Here is a 15,526-nt window from a genome sequence, read left to right as displayed (position 1 = left end):
TCCAGCCTTCGTACCACTTTTCAAATTTCGTGGCAGAGCCGGGAATCGAACCCGGGTCTCGGGGGTGGCAGATAATCACACTAACCACTACACCACCGAGCTCGATAGCTGCAGTCGCTTAAGTGCGGCCAGTATCCAGTATTCGGGAGATAGTAGGTTCGAACCCCACTGTCGGCAGTCCTGAAAATGGTTTTCCGTGGTTTCCCATTTTCACATCAGAAAATGCTGGGGCTGTACCTTAATTAAGGCCGCCGCTGCTTCCTTCCCACTCAGAGCCCATTCCTGTCCCATCGTCGCCATAAGACCTATCTGTGTCGGTGCGACGTAAAGCCAATAGCAATAGAATCATTGGCTCAATGGTCAGCGTTTAGGCCGTCGGTTCAGAGGGTCGCGGGTTCGATTCCCGACAGGGTCGGGGATTTTAATCGCATCTGATTAATTATTCCGGCTCAGGGACTGGGTATTTGTGTATGTTCCAATACTCACTTCTTCACACTTAAACAACACACCACACCAACAACCACCACAGAAACACGTGATAGTTTTTTCCCAAGATGCTTTACGTCGCACCGACACATATAGGTTTTATGGCGACAATGGGACAGGAAAGGGCTAGGAGTGGGAAGGAAGCGGCCGTAGCTTTAATTAAGGTACAACCCCAGCATTTGCCTGGTGTGAAAATGGGAAACCACGGAAAACCATTTTCAGGGGTGCCGACAGTGGGGTTCGAACCTATTGTCTCCCGAATACTGGATACTGGCCGCACTTAAGCGACTGCAGCTATCGAGCTCGCTGAGACAGGGAAATTCGGGCAACAGAGTCAACATTGGCATATTACACTGTTTCTCACCATCAGTCGTATAGGTCTATGGACTGTACATTAAAGTTGGATAAAATGCTGTTTGCAGATTCTGAGATTGTTAACAAAATGTCATGCACTAGAACCAAAACTGAAGCTATCATAAATAATGTAATCGCCCCTCATTCCATTGACATTATCACTAAAACATTGAATACCGAGCTCGATAGCTGCAGTCGCTTAAGTGCGGCCAGTATCCAGTATTCGGGAGATAGTAGGTTCGAACCCCACTGTCGGCAGCCCTGAAAATGGTTTTCCGTGGTTTCCCATTTTCACACCAGGCAAATGCTGGGCCTGTACCTTAATTAAGGCCACGGCCGCTTCCTTCCCACTCCTAGCCCTTTCCTGTCCCATCGTCGCCATAAGAACTATCTGTGTCAGTGCGACGTAAAGCAACTAGCAAAAAAAAAAAAAAAAAAACCATTGAATAACAGTATTCCATTGTTCGGAGTGGGTACTGATGCTAGCAATCATGGGGCTTTGAAACTTTTTCCTATTGTCCTACAATATTTCGACTATAAAGAAAATGGTATTCAAACTAAAGTCTTAGAACTACAAACTTGTCCTAATGAAACTTCAGAGACAATATCCAATTATGTTTCCGTGACTTTAAAGAAGCATAATATTTCTGCTAAATGCGTTGCTTTTAGTGGAGACAATGCAAATGTAAATTTTGGAGGGGTTAATCGTAGAGGAGGCGAAAACGTATTTTCAGCACTTAAAAGTAAATTAAATGAACATATAATCGGGGTTGGATGCCCAGCACATGTACTGCATAATTGTTTGTAACAAGGTGCTGATGTACTGCCAGGTGGTGTAGAGAGTATAATTTTAAGTCTTCAATTATTTCCATATCTATACAATTTGCACTAAAAAACTCAAAGAATTCGGCGAGTTTGTTGAAATAAATTATGAACAGCTTTAGTGTCACAGCAAAACAAGGTGGTTAAGTTTGTTTCCTGCAGTAGAAAGAATGCTAAAACTGTTTGCAGCTCTTAAAGTCGTACTTTCTTTCTCAGCCTTCAAATTCTCTTCCTGCTATAATTAGGTCCTTTTTTGAAAAGGAGTTTTCTGAGCTTTACCTGTGATTTGTTCATTCCACTATGCACATTTTTTACAACAAAATTTCATACATTGAAAAAGAAACGCTCTCTATAGCAGAAGTTTGTGATATATTAGGTTCAACTCTGGCCACACTGAATGATAGGATGGAAAATAAATTCATACCTCTTAAAGTCAAAAAGTCTCTGAAATCCCTCACTGAACATAGCTTCGAAAGAGAATGCATTGCATTTGTAGAACATGTTGGTTTTCATGAAACGTGCATACAATACCTGTTAGAGTGGTGTAACCCTACGGTGGAAGAATTTAAGTGCTTCCAATGGATGAAGCTTCATAGTATGAAAGACATTCAATTTGAAGATGTTCTTCCATGTCTCGAGTATTTGCAATCTAAAGGTGTGGAGATAGACGATTCTAAACTTTTTGACCAATTCTGCAATGTTCAGAATGACACTAGGAGTTCCGAAATTGATAAACATACAACATTAGATAAGCAGCGGTGTGTTTCAAATATAGCCCTGACATTGAAACATTTAGTGAGCTGCTTAAAATTTGTCAGTTTTATTTCGGTATTCCAGGTTGCAATGCAACCGTTGAAAGAGTGTTTTCCCTGATTACTACACAATTGTCAGAATAAAGAAACCGTTTGCTGACCGAGTCGGTTAAGGGTATTTAAATAGTGAAGTACAACTTCAAAAACATGCCATGTGGAGAGTTTTACAATTATTTATTACAAGAAAATAATTCATCTTTGCTGTCGAAAGTGGGTGCAGTCGATAAGTATCAGCATAAAATAGCTACAACGTCAGCATCTTCATCAACGTAACAGCTATAAGGTATGTAATACTAAATTTTGTATGTAAATATTAAAATTCCATTTGTCCTCCATTTTTAGAACATTTTAATGAAAAGTCCTCCTTTTATTAAGTGTTTGTCCTCCATTTGAAAATTGAGAGTTGGTCACCCTACGGTCCAAAGCTGCCAGTGCCAGGGCTGAGTGAAAGTGTGATGGAAAGTTCATTTCATTCTTTATTATTATTATTATTATTATTATTATTATTATTATTATTATCATCATCATCATCATCATCATCATCATCGAATCACTGTTCGTCTTAATGAGAAGCTACGTGCTAGACCAGTTGGCCTCCGGGGATCACTTCCTCGATGTCAAATTGCAACTAGCTCTTTGAACGAATATATTTGCTATAATGAAGTAATTCAATTCATTTTCTAGCTAAATATTTAAAGCATGCCAGTATTTTGTCCCATCTTAGTGCAATAGTGTTTGTGCAAATATAATCCTGTCTTCTCACAGTGTCGCCTCTTTGTTAGTATCACCGGGCGAGTTGGCCGTGCGATTAGGGGCGCGCAGCTGTGAGCTCGCATCCGGGAAATAGTGGATTCGAACCCCGCTGTCGGAAGCCCTGAAGGTGGTTTCCCGTGGTTTCCCTTTTCCACACCAGGCAAATATTAATTAAGGCCATGGCCACTTCCTTCCCATCCTTCTCGTATGTTAGTGGGTTCATTACCTAGATGTTAGGCCCTTTTAAGCAACAAGCAGCAAGCATCGTATGCTAGTATTAAAAGGCACAAGTTCACCCATTTACAAGTTGATCGTGTTTAGTAATCATGTATGTTGAACGTATTATTATTATTATTATTATTATTATTATTTAAAAATCTTCAAAACCGCAAGATCAAGTGAAAGAAAAACAGCTGTTCTATAAGTAAAGCTAATGTTCTATTGGAACTCTTCGGAATCTTCTTTAAGAATTAACAGGAGATTTTCTATTATTGAAAGAATATCCTGGCTACATTAATACACACTCATTCCACCATAAACATTTTGAAGGAATCAGTATCAAGCTACTATTATTCAAGGGGCAAATCGGTTAATTTTACTGAGTACTATATTTTTAATTAACGTTTTCTTTCTGTGAAACCATAGATTAGATATTTTTATGTATTTATTTGTTAAGTAGCTACATGATCCTATCCTCAGATAGGCTATACGTTTACAGGTGTGAGTGAGGTAAGGTTCCCAAATTTTTGTATTCAACCTGAGATCTATTAAATTCGTTTGTGGGGTATTTAATTTATTTTTATGTTTTCTTAATCGGAAATCAGAATATAACTTTCGATATGTGTTTTATCTACCAAATTGTTGCCATTGAAGTGTTGAAGCGAAACGAAGGGCGTGTTTTCCCAGCACTCTGGAGCTCTTGACCATCGGATGCTCATCGGAGACTTATCGGGCGAGAACAGAATCGTGATACAGGTGGATGGGGTTTATCTTCCGTAAACCAAGTGAATCTTCTGGGGCAAGTAGGTCATTGGTTCATAGTTCTGGCAGCTTTTTTAGTTACTGGTTGTGCTGAAGTGAATCCGGAACCTGCAACAAAGTGAAGTAAAAAGAACTGTAGTTTAAATTAGAAAATTTTCACATAAGGAAAATGCTGGGGCTGTACCTTAATTAAGGCCATGGCTACTTCCTTCCTACTCGTATGCCTTGTAAAAAACTAAAAAGAATGCATTAAGTGCTTGATGTGCCATAAATCGTTTCACTTGCTAACTTAAGAAAAGTAGTGTGTGATGAAACATTGTTTCTGAAAGAAATGTGAAAGGACGGAAAATACGAGGAAAGAGATCATAGCTAGAGACTTAGATTAGAGCAGCTCAAAATGAAATTGACATAATTTGATGAAAGGGGTATATACTGACGGAAAGTCATACTAGCAGCAAGAGCGAATCCGATGCGGCCAAATATTCTGAAAACAAATCCAGGAAACAAAAGTGACGAACCATTTAAAAATTCACATAATGTAAATAATTTGGATGATTCAGTGATGCGCTGCAGTGGTGACATTTAAAGGAAGATTGTGTTATGTAGGAATAAATATTTATCAGTTCACCCAGCAGACAGAGAAAGTGAAGGACTGTGAGGATGTGAAAGAGTAAGTGGGAGAAATTTAAGTATTCCGTTATTTTGGTTTCAATTAATAAATAAGGTTGGAATCATGTAGGACCAAGTCGAAACTAATTGCAATATATCGCTTCTTATTTAAAGTATTAGGCGTGATCAAAATGTGTCCGTTTGAGGGCGTTGCTTCAGCGGACATGCAACGTAGCGCGACTCCGATGCGGGTGTATATACACGGCCATGTAGGCAAGGGGACTGATCCCAGATGCCGCAGATGCGCCGCCTCCCACTTGTCACGCGACTGCCCCCACGGCAGCGACCCCGCGTACTCTAAGTGAGCTAACTGCGGGGGGAAGCACGCGGCTAACTATAAGGAATGCCCCAACCACAGGGAATTCGAAGCCGCTTATCAAGGCAAAGGGACAAAGGGTGACAAGCGTGGTGACCCTAAAGCCCAAACAGGTTCCTCAGGCACAGGCCCCTCAGGCAAGAGGAACCAAGGCCCCTCAGGCAAAAAGGACCCCTCAGGTCCCGCAGGCCCCACAGGCAAAAAGGGCCAAAACAAGGCCCATCAGGCAAACAAGGCCCCTCAGGCGGAGGCAAACCCAATTTGCAACCCCCAAGGACGGAGGGTGAACACAACCCAGGGCCTTCAGCCCAACCACCCCCACCAACGTTTAACGCAAGACCTCCCAAAATAACAGGAAGAAGAAGGCCAGGCCCCTACAATAAACAAAAGGCAGTTAAGCCCACGCAAGCTGCCCCCGAGCTGCCCCAGGGCCCGTCCCAGGCCAGCTCCACCAACCGCAGGGAGCCTGCCGCAAGCAAACCGGCAACCGCGGAACCACCCCAACGCCCACCTCCGCACCACACCAGTCTCACCCATCTCACCACCTACACCTGAAACACTAAACAAGTTACAGCAGCCAGAAGAAAACATGGCAGGAAGGGCGTTCAAGGAAGGGATAGATGAAATTCTGAAAAACGTCTTCCCGAGCTGTAACTTAACCGCATCATAACCACTGGAGTTATGATGGTCAATATGCTGGCCGCGGCGCTGTTATTGCCATGGTTAGGGGACTTGGCGAATGCGATTTCTGCCCTCCTAACCCAAGATGCCTGAACAACGCAGCAATAATAATAATAATAATAATAATAATAATAATAATAATAATAATAATAATAATAATAATAATAATAATAATAATAATAATAATAATGACAGGCAAGGGCTTCGAGTACTGATATGGAACTGCCAGGGCGTCAGGTCCAGAAAATACGAACTTGAAGCCTTCCTAGCCGCGAACACCATACATGTAGCACTCCTAACAGAAACCTTCCTCCCACAGGTGAAGAAGTTCACCGTAAGAGGCTACAAAGTACACAGAAGCGACAAGGCTAATCGAGTCGGAGGGGTGGCAGTTCTGGTCGAACTGGAGGCATGCGGAATTGCCATACCAGTGCGAGGAACATTCATTAATGTCATATCGGCATGCGCCAGACAGAGAAGCCTAAACACGCAAGATATCGGAATTGTATCAAGGCTCAGCAGAAACACAATACTCGGAGGAGACTTTAACTCGAAGCATGATAGCTGGGGGTGCCTGATGCCTAACACTGAAGTTACAAAACTGCATAACCATATGATAACCCAAGAATACATGGTAACAGCTCCAGAGGAACCCACGTTCTTAGCACCCACCGGACAGGTCTTCCATATTCTTGACATAGCCCTAATACAACACATTCCTCAGAGATATACTATCACCACAATAAACGACCTAGGGTCGAGGCACCAACCTGTGCTATTCACATTGGATGATAAACCCGAGGAATACGAACACAACCCCAAGCGAGGGCTTAACTACAAGACCGCCAAGTGGGGTAAATTCGAACACAAACTAGACACACTTCTACAGGGAAACAAGGGCATGCTATTAGAAAGCACAGCCCAAATTGACGAAACAGTCAAAATTCTAGTAGAAGCAATTCAGGCACCCGCAACAGCGAGCATACCAGTACACAAACACAAGGAATATCCCTCATTTCGAAATTCCAGCCCACATAAAGGAGTTAATACGTAGGCGCAACAGCCACAGACGTAACTGGACACGACACCATCGAGACTACGACCGCGAAATGAAAAACGAACACAGAAATACAAACACAACTACAAGAATGCAGGTCGCGCGAATGGAACAATACACTGAGTCTATTCGACACAAACACCAGGCCTGTGTGGAACTTAGCGAGATACTTCACACGAGAACCACACATCATCCCTACTATTAAGGGACCTAACGGCCCGGTATACGAGAACCGTGACAAAGCGGAAGTCATAGCGGACTCGCTAGAGGCGGCATTCAGCCCGAACGAAATAACATCTGACCCCGCCTTCACCAGGCAAACTGAGGCAAATGTAGCAGAGTTCCTCGAAAACGCACCTAAGCCGGAGGTTAAGAGGACAAATATACACGAAATCAAGTGGATATTAAATCATCTTAACCCCAAGAAGGCGTCTGACCCAGACGAGGTCCAGAATATTATAATTAAGAAATTAACCCTCAAAGCCCTTACCTTACTCACCAGCATCTTCAGTGCAATGTTCAGGCTCCAGTACTATCCTGAACAGTAGAAGAGGGCTAGGATACTCGTATTTTGGAAACCAGGCAAAGACAAGTCAGACCCATCAGTCTTCCGGACGCCCTCAGAAATGTATTCGAGAAAATACTACTGAAAAGGTTAATAGGGCATATCTAGAAAAAGGAATAATTCGCAACGAGCAATTTGGCTTTAGGAACGGGCATTCTGCCCCACAACTACTCACGCGATTCTTAGAACATACTACAATTGATTTCAATAAACAAAGGGACACGGGTTCGGTTTTCCTTGATATCCAGAAAGCATTCGATAAAGTCTGGCACGAAGGCCTACTAGCAAAACTAATAGACCTCGAATTCCACCCAGGCTATATCACAGGGATCGTCAATCGAGAGCGAAATGCCTTCGGAGCCAGTTTGCTCCCCGCTCTCGAGGAACGAGAGCAGCTTAGCGAGCAAGTAGGGGAAGAAGTAGGGGAAGAGTATGACGTAGTATGTACTGAAGGCCAGTGGCGCAATGGTATAGCACATCTTTCTGGACAGGTTAGACTAGCGTTAACTCACGTGAGGTGGCAGTAGTGCGTTTCCGCCTTTTTCCTCATATCACACGGCGTTCAAATCTAGTCGGTAAATGTTGCATTTACTATGGAAGAGAGTTCAGCACAGTGTAGGCCATCGACGCCAACAAGTTTCAGACCTTCCTGGGAAGAAGATATTTAATACGTCAAGAAAATAACACGGCAAAGTGTTTAATATATAATAAAATATTGAATCACATTTAAAAACATTAGAAGAACATAAAGAGATTTTAAGGTCACGTATGACGATTTTGAGAGTAGGTTTCACGATATTCAGGCATTAGAAAAGCATCTGCAGGTTTTCGCTACGCCTTTCTCAGTGGATGTGTAAAGTGTTAGACCAGAACTACAACTGGATCTGATTGACTTACAGTGCAATACTCAAATGAAAGGTAGGTTAGCAAACACAAACAGTTTAATTGAATTTTATATTCGTTTTCCACGGGAGAGATTTTCAAGATTGTACACATTTAATGCTCATGTTGTAAGTATGTTCGGATCAACCTATTTATGTGAACAGATGTTTCCATTAATGTAGTTTTGTAAATCTAGACACAGAAGTAGGCTCACCGATGAAAACTTGAATTGTATTTTGTCAATCTGCAAACGATAGTGAATTGAATTTTCGTGTGGCTATTTCTAGCCGAGTGCAGCCCTTGTAAGGCAGACCCTGCAATGAGGGTGGGCGGCATCTGCCATGTAGGTAACTGCGTGTTATTGTGGTGGAGGATAGTGTTATGTGTGGTGTGTGAGTTCCAGGGATGTTGGGGACAGTACAAACACCCAGGCCCCGGGCCACTGGAATTAACCATTGTAGGTGAAAATCCCCGACCCGGCCGGGAATCGAACCCAGGACCCTCTGAACCGAAGGCCAGTACGCTGACCATTCAGCCAACGAGTCGGACGCAAACGATAGTACCAAACATTGATACAATACTATCTAAACGAGCCCAAAGGTCCCGTGAAGGAGGAGTACACCACTGATATGTTTCAGTACGTGTATTAAATTCGTTGTGATAGACATCATTGCCATACAAATATTGAAATGTATGTTAATGAGAGTACAAAGAATGTGTACAAATCACATAAATTGTATTTTCTTTCGGAAATGTACGTACGAGGTCCACTCAGTCTACGTGATTAGAATTGAGGAGCTATCTGACGATGAGATGGCGGACACAAGTACTAATCTAGATAGTTATTTCTGTTATTTTACTCTTAGGTAGAATCCTGGACACGAGGGCAGACAAGCAAGCCAGCACTCTAACGAACATCTGTATATATGTAAATATATTGTGACTAATAACCTTAGCATAGTTGCAGATATGCAGTGACAAGTGTGTTCCAGCAACACCGCACGAGAGGGACATCGCCAGGCGGAGGAAGATAGCACCTTACACCACGTAAGGCTTGGCTCTTAATTCCCTTCTCCAAAAGGAGACTTGGGACCAGGGACCACTGGTTGCTGGACAATGGGACGAACCTGTGGCCCAAAGCCCAGACGCTAGTGGACCCGAGCCGATCCGGCAGTGACAAGAAAGACTGATCCCCACAATAATTGACTATGGCAAGGAAATGGTTATGATTGCATGGCACATATTCCTAACTAACAAAACCTCTGGACTTTTCCAGCCCACATCTTTGCATGTGCTATCAACATTTGTCAGGTTTTACATGTAGGCTCTTTCTCTGTTCTGCCTACGTGGTTTTCCCTGACCCTTAATACCACACCTTAACACCACCTTACCAACACAAACTCTCGCCGTGGTAGCGAAACCGGAAACCGCCAGATATTCCTTGTATCACTTCCCACTCTTCCCTGCTATCTCGTTTCTTCTTAGAAGTTAATAGTATGTCGGAGACAATGCAGAGTGAGCTAATTGCCGCATGGGGAAGCGGGATTCGCCCCCCCCCCTTTCGAAAAAAGCAAAGGGATTAGAGGACGAGTTTAGCAGTCACAGCAAGAAGACGAACGTGCTTCCCGCTGTCACTCTCCTCGCCAGGCTACTTGTACTTTCAAATTACTAGTCAGGCAACTGTACTGTTTAGTACAAACAGGAAGGAGCAACATTTGTCTGAGTGTGTGCACTTTTAAGAGCAGACAACAGCACTGTCAGGAAGTCCTTTTCAGTGCCATTTCTCTCGTTTCAGGCATTATTGTTTCAGGTACGAACAGGATGGCAGACGAGAGCGCGGGCAAACAGGAGGAGCTGGAGCACGTAATGGAATGGCCGCAGCACTCCGAGCGTCGGGCGGTGAGTACGAAGATGTGGACCTGGAGGCTCATCATCCGCCCTCCAACTCAGAAGTGGGTCAACTTCTACGAGAGGCGGCTGTCCGAGACATTGCAGGCCGCCCATTTGCTTGGTCGGGGGACCAGGCTGGAGGACGTCCCCAGACAGGAGACGGCTGCCCCTACGCACAAAACACAAAAGTCATATGGCAAAACACAATCCAACTTCACCTCGCTATTGTCGACCAGTCTGGATAAGATTGATTTAAAACCCAAAGACGTCACAAATAAAGAAATGCTGAGTCCGAATTTTGTAGTGAATATTTCTGCTTCTGGCTATAATGCCAACGAAATAATTATGGAGGGTGATGAGGGGGGTAAGTGTAAATATATTTTGTTAACCACTACTTAAAAGTTTACAATATTTTAATTAAGTACACTGTTTTGAAAATGCACGGTTTCCACGTTCAATGTTTAAACAGATGTTTAAAAACTTGTGGTTGATAGTTATACTTCCCAATGTTTCTTGATATTTATTTTCGGTTTTACAGAAAGTAGGAAGTTTCTACTGTATTACTCCATAACAATTAGCCGTCTATCCCTTGCTTTTGATTGATATAGACTCATGAAATAATTTGGGGAAAATACGTAGTTTTTGCCGTTAGTTTATTTCTGATCTGAGTTGTTTTAATTTTGTTTTAGAACCATCGGGCATTAAGATAATGACTCGAAGGTATTTAAGTAATATGATGCAGCAGCAAAATTTACCGAATTTGAACGGGAAACTGATATTTGTGGAAAATTATATCTTATCTAGTGAGAACTACTCTGATGAACAAATGCAGGAAAGAAAAAAATCTCACGTTTCAATTGTGAAATGAAAAGATGGACCGCAGCACAAAAAAGAGGGTGACCGATTTATGAAACAACACAGTGTTTGGCTCGAAGGGATACTCACGTTTCCTAAGGTGTGACTGGACCGGGACGACCAACGAAAGCATTGAAGAATTAAGTGACAGAAGTAAACGGAGGAAAACAGAAACGGAAGTAATTTATTATGTTGCTCAGGTTAAATTAGGAAGTAGTGGAAAGAGAGATTTGTCCAAAATATTGAAGGAAATTACGTCTTCCCAAAAACGGGCCAGTAAATACAAGCATGCTTTCTATAAAGCACTGAAAGCAGGAAACGTTCAATTAACGCCAAAGCAAGCTCTGTCCATCTTTGTTGAGGCAGGATTTTCTAGAAGACAGTACGAAATAATGAGGAATTCTAATAAAACCTTCTATCCTTGCTACAGTCTACCACAAAAAGCTAAAAGGGAGTGCTATCCAGGAAGAGAATCGTATCAAGTAAGTGAAACTTGTGCTGAAATCAATTTATAGGCTATGTTGGATCACACAGTTTTACGATTGCTGAAATACCTCACGAAGCTGAACAGCCTTTAAGTGAGGAATATAGAACACTCTGGTGTTGTTCTGTTTGTTCTGTATGTGGGTGTGTGATGGATCACAGCAAGCCCAATATAAACAGAAATTTCAGAGTGGTTGTGACTGCGATGCTAACATTTTTCAGAGTTATTTTGTCCCATTACGACTAATTTTTAACACGAAAGTGATACGGCAAAACACAACTCCTTCTTCACCTCGCTATCGTCGACCAATCAGGATAAGATTTATTGAAAACCCAAAGACGTCACAAATAAAGAAGTAGACTATACAAAAAGCTTAATAGTTTCATTACAGCAAACAAGTGTCATGTTAGCAGGTAGGGATTATTCCGTCAAACATAGAATGATGATCACCATGGTTGATGCTAAGGTGTGCAATGCTGCCACTCAGAAAACTTCAACAATGTAATGTTATATTAGCGGTGCAACATCTGAAATCTGTCTAAATAATAATAATAATAATAATAATAATAATAATAATAATAATAATAATAATAATAATAATAATAATAATAATAATAATAATAATAATAATAATAATAATAATAATAATAATAATAATAATAAATTAACCACTGCTCACCTTTTGGGTGCCAATTAAAGTATGATTAAAATAATAAAAATATAAAATTCTTAATCGCCTCACGCTTGGGCGTCAATTGTAATAATATTATTATATATCACATCTGAATAAATAAAATAACTCAAATAACTTAATGAAAAAATTGAAATAAAATAAATTAATAAAATAATTATCGAAATGTCCGTAGTATGGGCTCCAGAGTTCACCAGAATGGATTCCTCAAATTTTTAATAAAGCATGATAATTCTCTCTCCCAGGGCGTGTACATAAAGCTGCGTACTGGTACATCTGCTTCAGGCCTTACCTAACCTTTTGAAAACGACTAAATAGGTAGGAACTGCACCTAGGTTCATCTATAACTCCACTGATTCTAAGACGCTTCCTGTCGGACGAGGATGTGCAGCAAGCGATTACGGACTTCTTCACGCAACAGGATGCGGTGTTTTACCACACGGCGATCTTCAACCTGATGCGTCGGTGGGATGAGTGCTTCAATGCTCACAGCGATTCTGCCTAATTGGCATCCCGATTCAGGACTGTACGGCCGCCGAAAGGAAGCTTTTAGATGGCCCTTATAGATTCAAGATCAATACCTTTTGAGTCCAAATCAAATGTTATTATTAACTACAACCCTTGTATGCTCATTCATTGCTCTTGGCAATGTGAGGTGCGACACAAGGACGTTACCCTACGACGGGTGAAGGCTATGGGTAATTGGAAGGCGTGGTTTGCGAGCGATGGGATTTGGTTTATGTGGAAACGGGCGGCTGGATAGCAGATGCGGAAACTTCGCAAGGGACGGTGTGAACCTAAGACAAGGCTGCTATAAATCTGGGATGTCCTGGTTGGTTGTTGCAGAGTAGGCTTCAGTCTAAAAGTAGCTACGTCTGGTTCGGGGTCCGACAGCTCTGCACTCCGACCGACCAACCAAGCAAAGGGGTCGGTGCGATGGGGGGTTAGGAACGGCCTTACTGTGGCTCTACGCCTCTGCGTTTGGGAGACGGAGAGGAGCTGCTCCCCACCGCTGGCTATCCTGAAAATGGTTTTCCGTGGTTTTCCATTCTCATGCACTACGGCGAATTCCGGGGCAGTTGCTGGTATAGGCCACGGCTACCAACCCCTTCACCTTCTCGGAGCATGTGCTTCACCGCAACAAATCTCGTGGCCTGAGAGACGGCGTCACGGTCTAAGAGGCCCGCCTCCCCCTTCAGGGGAGGAATGAAAGCAATTTAGTAGTGGTACTGGAATATGTTATGCTGGCAAGGTCGAGGAAAATGGGAAGTAGACGCGGCCTGGCCACTGGAATGGGAGAAGCACAGTGTGCTGCCACGGTCACTTTTCGTACAAAACTATAGAATTTTGGAATCCTGTATAATTATATTCAGTGGACACTGTCATTTGCGCTTGAGCGAGGAAGCAGCCAAGAAACTGAGGAAAATTCGTTATATGCAGAAGAGATCTAGGAAACTGACATGATGGGATACTTAATAATGTTATTGATTTTACATCCCACTAACTACTTTTTTTTGTTCGGCCCCGTGGTGTAGGGGCAACGCGTCCACCTCTCACCCGGCGGCCCCGAGTTCGATTCCCTGCCGGGTCAGGCGTTTTTAACTGTAAATGATTAATATCCCTGGCCTGGTGACTGGGTGTTTGTGTCGTCCTTAACGCTCCTTTCCTCACATTCAACACTTTACACTTCCGCAATTACAATTACAGGCAGGTTCATAACATATGGTGCAAGTAGTGGCAAAATATCTTTAGAGGCCGACGCCACGAACAAATAGCATTTAAAAAACTACTTTTTAAGATTTTCAGAGACGCCGAGGTCCTGCAGAAGTTCTTTAACCTGCCGGTAAATGTACCGACACGAGGCTGACGTATTTAAGCACCTTCAAATGCCACCGGACTGTGATGTGATCCAGTCCACAAACATGAGCTTAGAAGACACTGAGCTACTCAGCCCGGCGATGGAATACTTATTTTAGTTCGTCGGAGCATATTTGATAAGGATCATGAAATTGTGCGTGTGGACTAAGCGAACTATTATTCTTTTCAAGTAATAGGTAGGCCTTATATGCAGGGCGCATAATAAAAATTGTCGGTACTGGATAGATTGTACGATGATACGTGCATAGACAATACTGGCAAGAAATATTTGCTAATTGGTGGGGACTTAAAACCTTTCTGAACAAACTGGCCAGTTGAGGCTACAGGGAGCAGATAAAGTTTGATATTTATAAATTAGTCAAATAGGGATGGTAGATTTACGAGAGAAAACGATTTTGTGACATTTTTGTAAGGCAGAATTTAGTGAATTGTCCAGAAGGTTCACTTTCTGAGCAGTTTGAAATTAGGATGATTTAGGATCCTTGTGGCTATTACTAATGTAGATAGTTTACTATGAGAGGACACAGATCAATAAAATCTGCTAAATATTAATTTGTGAATATACTGTTCAAGAACTGACGCTTTCTACCGAAGGGAAAATATGATGAGCAGTTTACAATTAAACTAAGATATGGTAACTATAACAATTGATGAGCTGGTTTAAGTTGGATGAAAATACAAGAAGACTTCTACGTAGTGCTTCTTGGAAACGGCTTAATGCTGGCTAATATTCACTTAAAATAATAGCGGAAAATGAAATCGCAATACCAAGAAGACATTAGTTTAGAGGAGTGAAATTTAGGCTAAGCTGTTGTCTAGGTAAAATAGTTTTCCAGGTTACAGGTTCGAGTATGCGCGAGAGGACCATGTCACATGGTGATACATTAATGACCGCTGTAGTCGCCACGATTTTGAACGCAAGCATTCAAATGTGTTTGAACTGTGTCGTACAGGCGCCGTACAGGGGATGGAGCTCCACGCATGTTGCACTTGTTCAGTCAAATCAGTAACGGTTAATGCTGGTATTGGATGAAGCTGGATTTGTCGTCTAGTAATGTTCAATACGTGCTCAATGGGCGAAAGGTCTAGTGATCTCGCAGGCCAAGGCCACTGGTCGTCACTCTGTAGAGCACGTTGGGTGACAACAGTGGTATGAGGACGAGTATTGGAAAACACCCCCATTGATACTGGGAATGAATGGCAGCACAACCTGTTCAGTCACCAGCCTAACGTACAAATCCACTGTCAACGTTCTTAGGATAACAACGAGAGTGCTCCTGCTGTCAAAGGAATTCACTCCCCGGACCACAACTCCTGGTGTAGGCCGCAGACAGCTTGGTTCCAAGCGCT

At 42.4% G+C, this 15,526-nt stretch overlaps 1 long non-coding RNA gene across 1 annotated transcript in view; it reads right to left on the bottom strand.

Annotated features, from left to right (window-relative positions):
• Window positions 1-3,873: 3,873 nt before the first annotated feature.
• LOC136864195 (uncharacterized) overlaps window positions 3,874-15,526 on the bottom strand; it is a 36,366-nt gene continuing 24,713 nt past the window's right edge. Inside the window, exon 2 of the long non-coding RNA XR_010859284.2 lies at window positions 3,874-4,316. This is a non-coding gene — a long non-coding RNA (uncharacterized lncRNA). The remainder of the gene's footprint in view (window positions 4,317-15,526) is intronic.

The sequence above is a fragment of the Anabrus simplex genome, chromosome 2 (assembly GCF_040414725.1).
Source record: "Anabrus simplex isolate iqAnaSimp1 chromosome 2, ASM4041472v1, whole genome shotgun sequence".
In the NCBI taxonomy this organism is placed as follows: Eukaryota; Metazoa; Arthropoda; class Insecta; order Orthoptera; family Tettigoniidae; genus Anabrus; species Anabrus simplex.
Note: the sequence above shows the minus strand (reverse complement) of the source record. Positions and strands in the feature narration are given on the sequence as shown.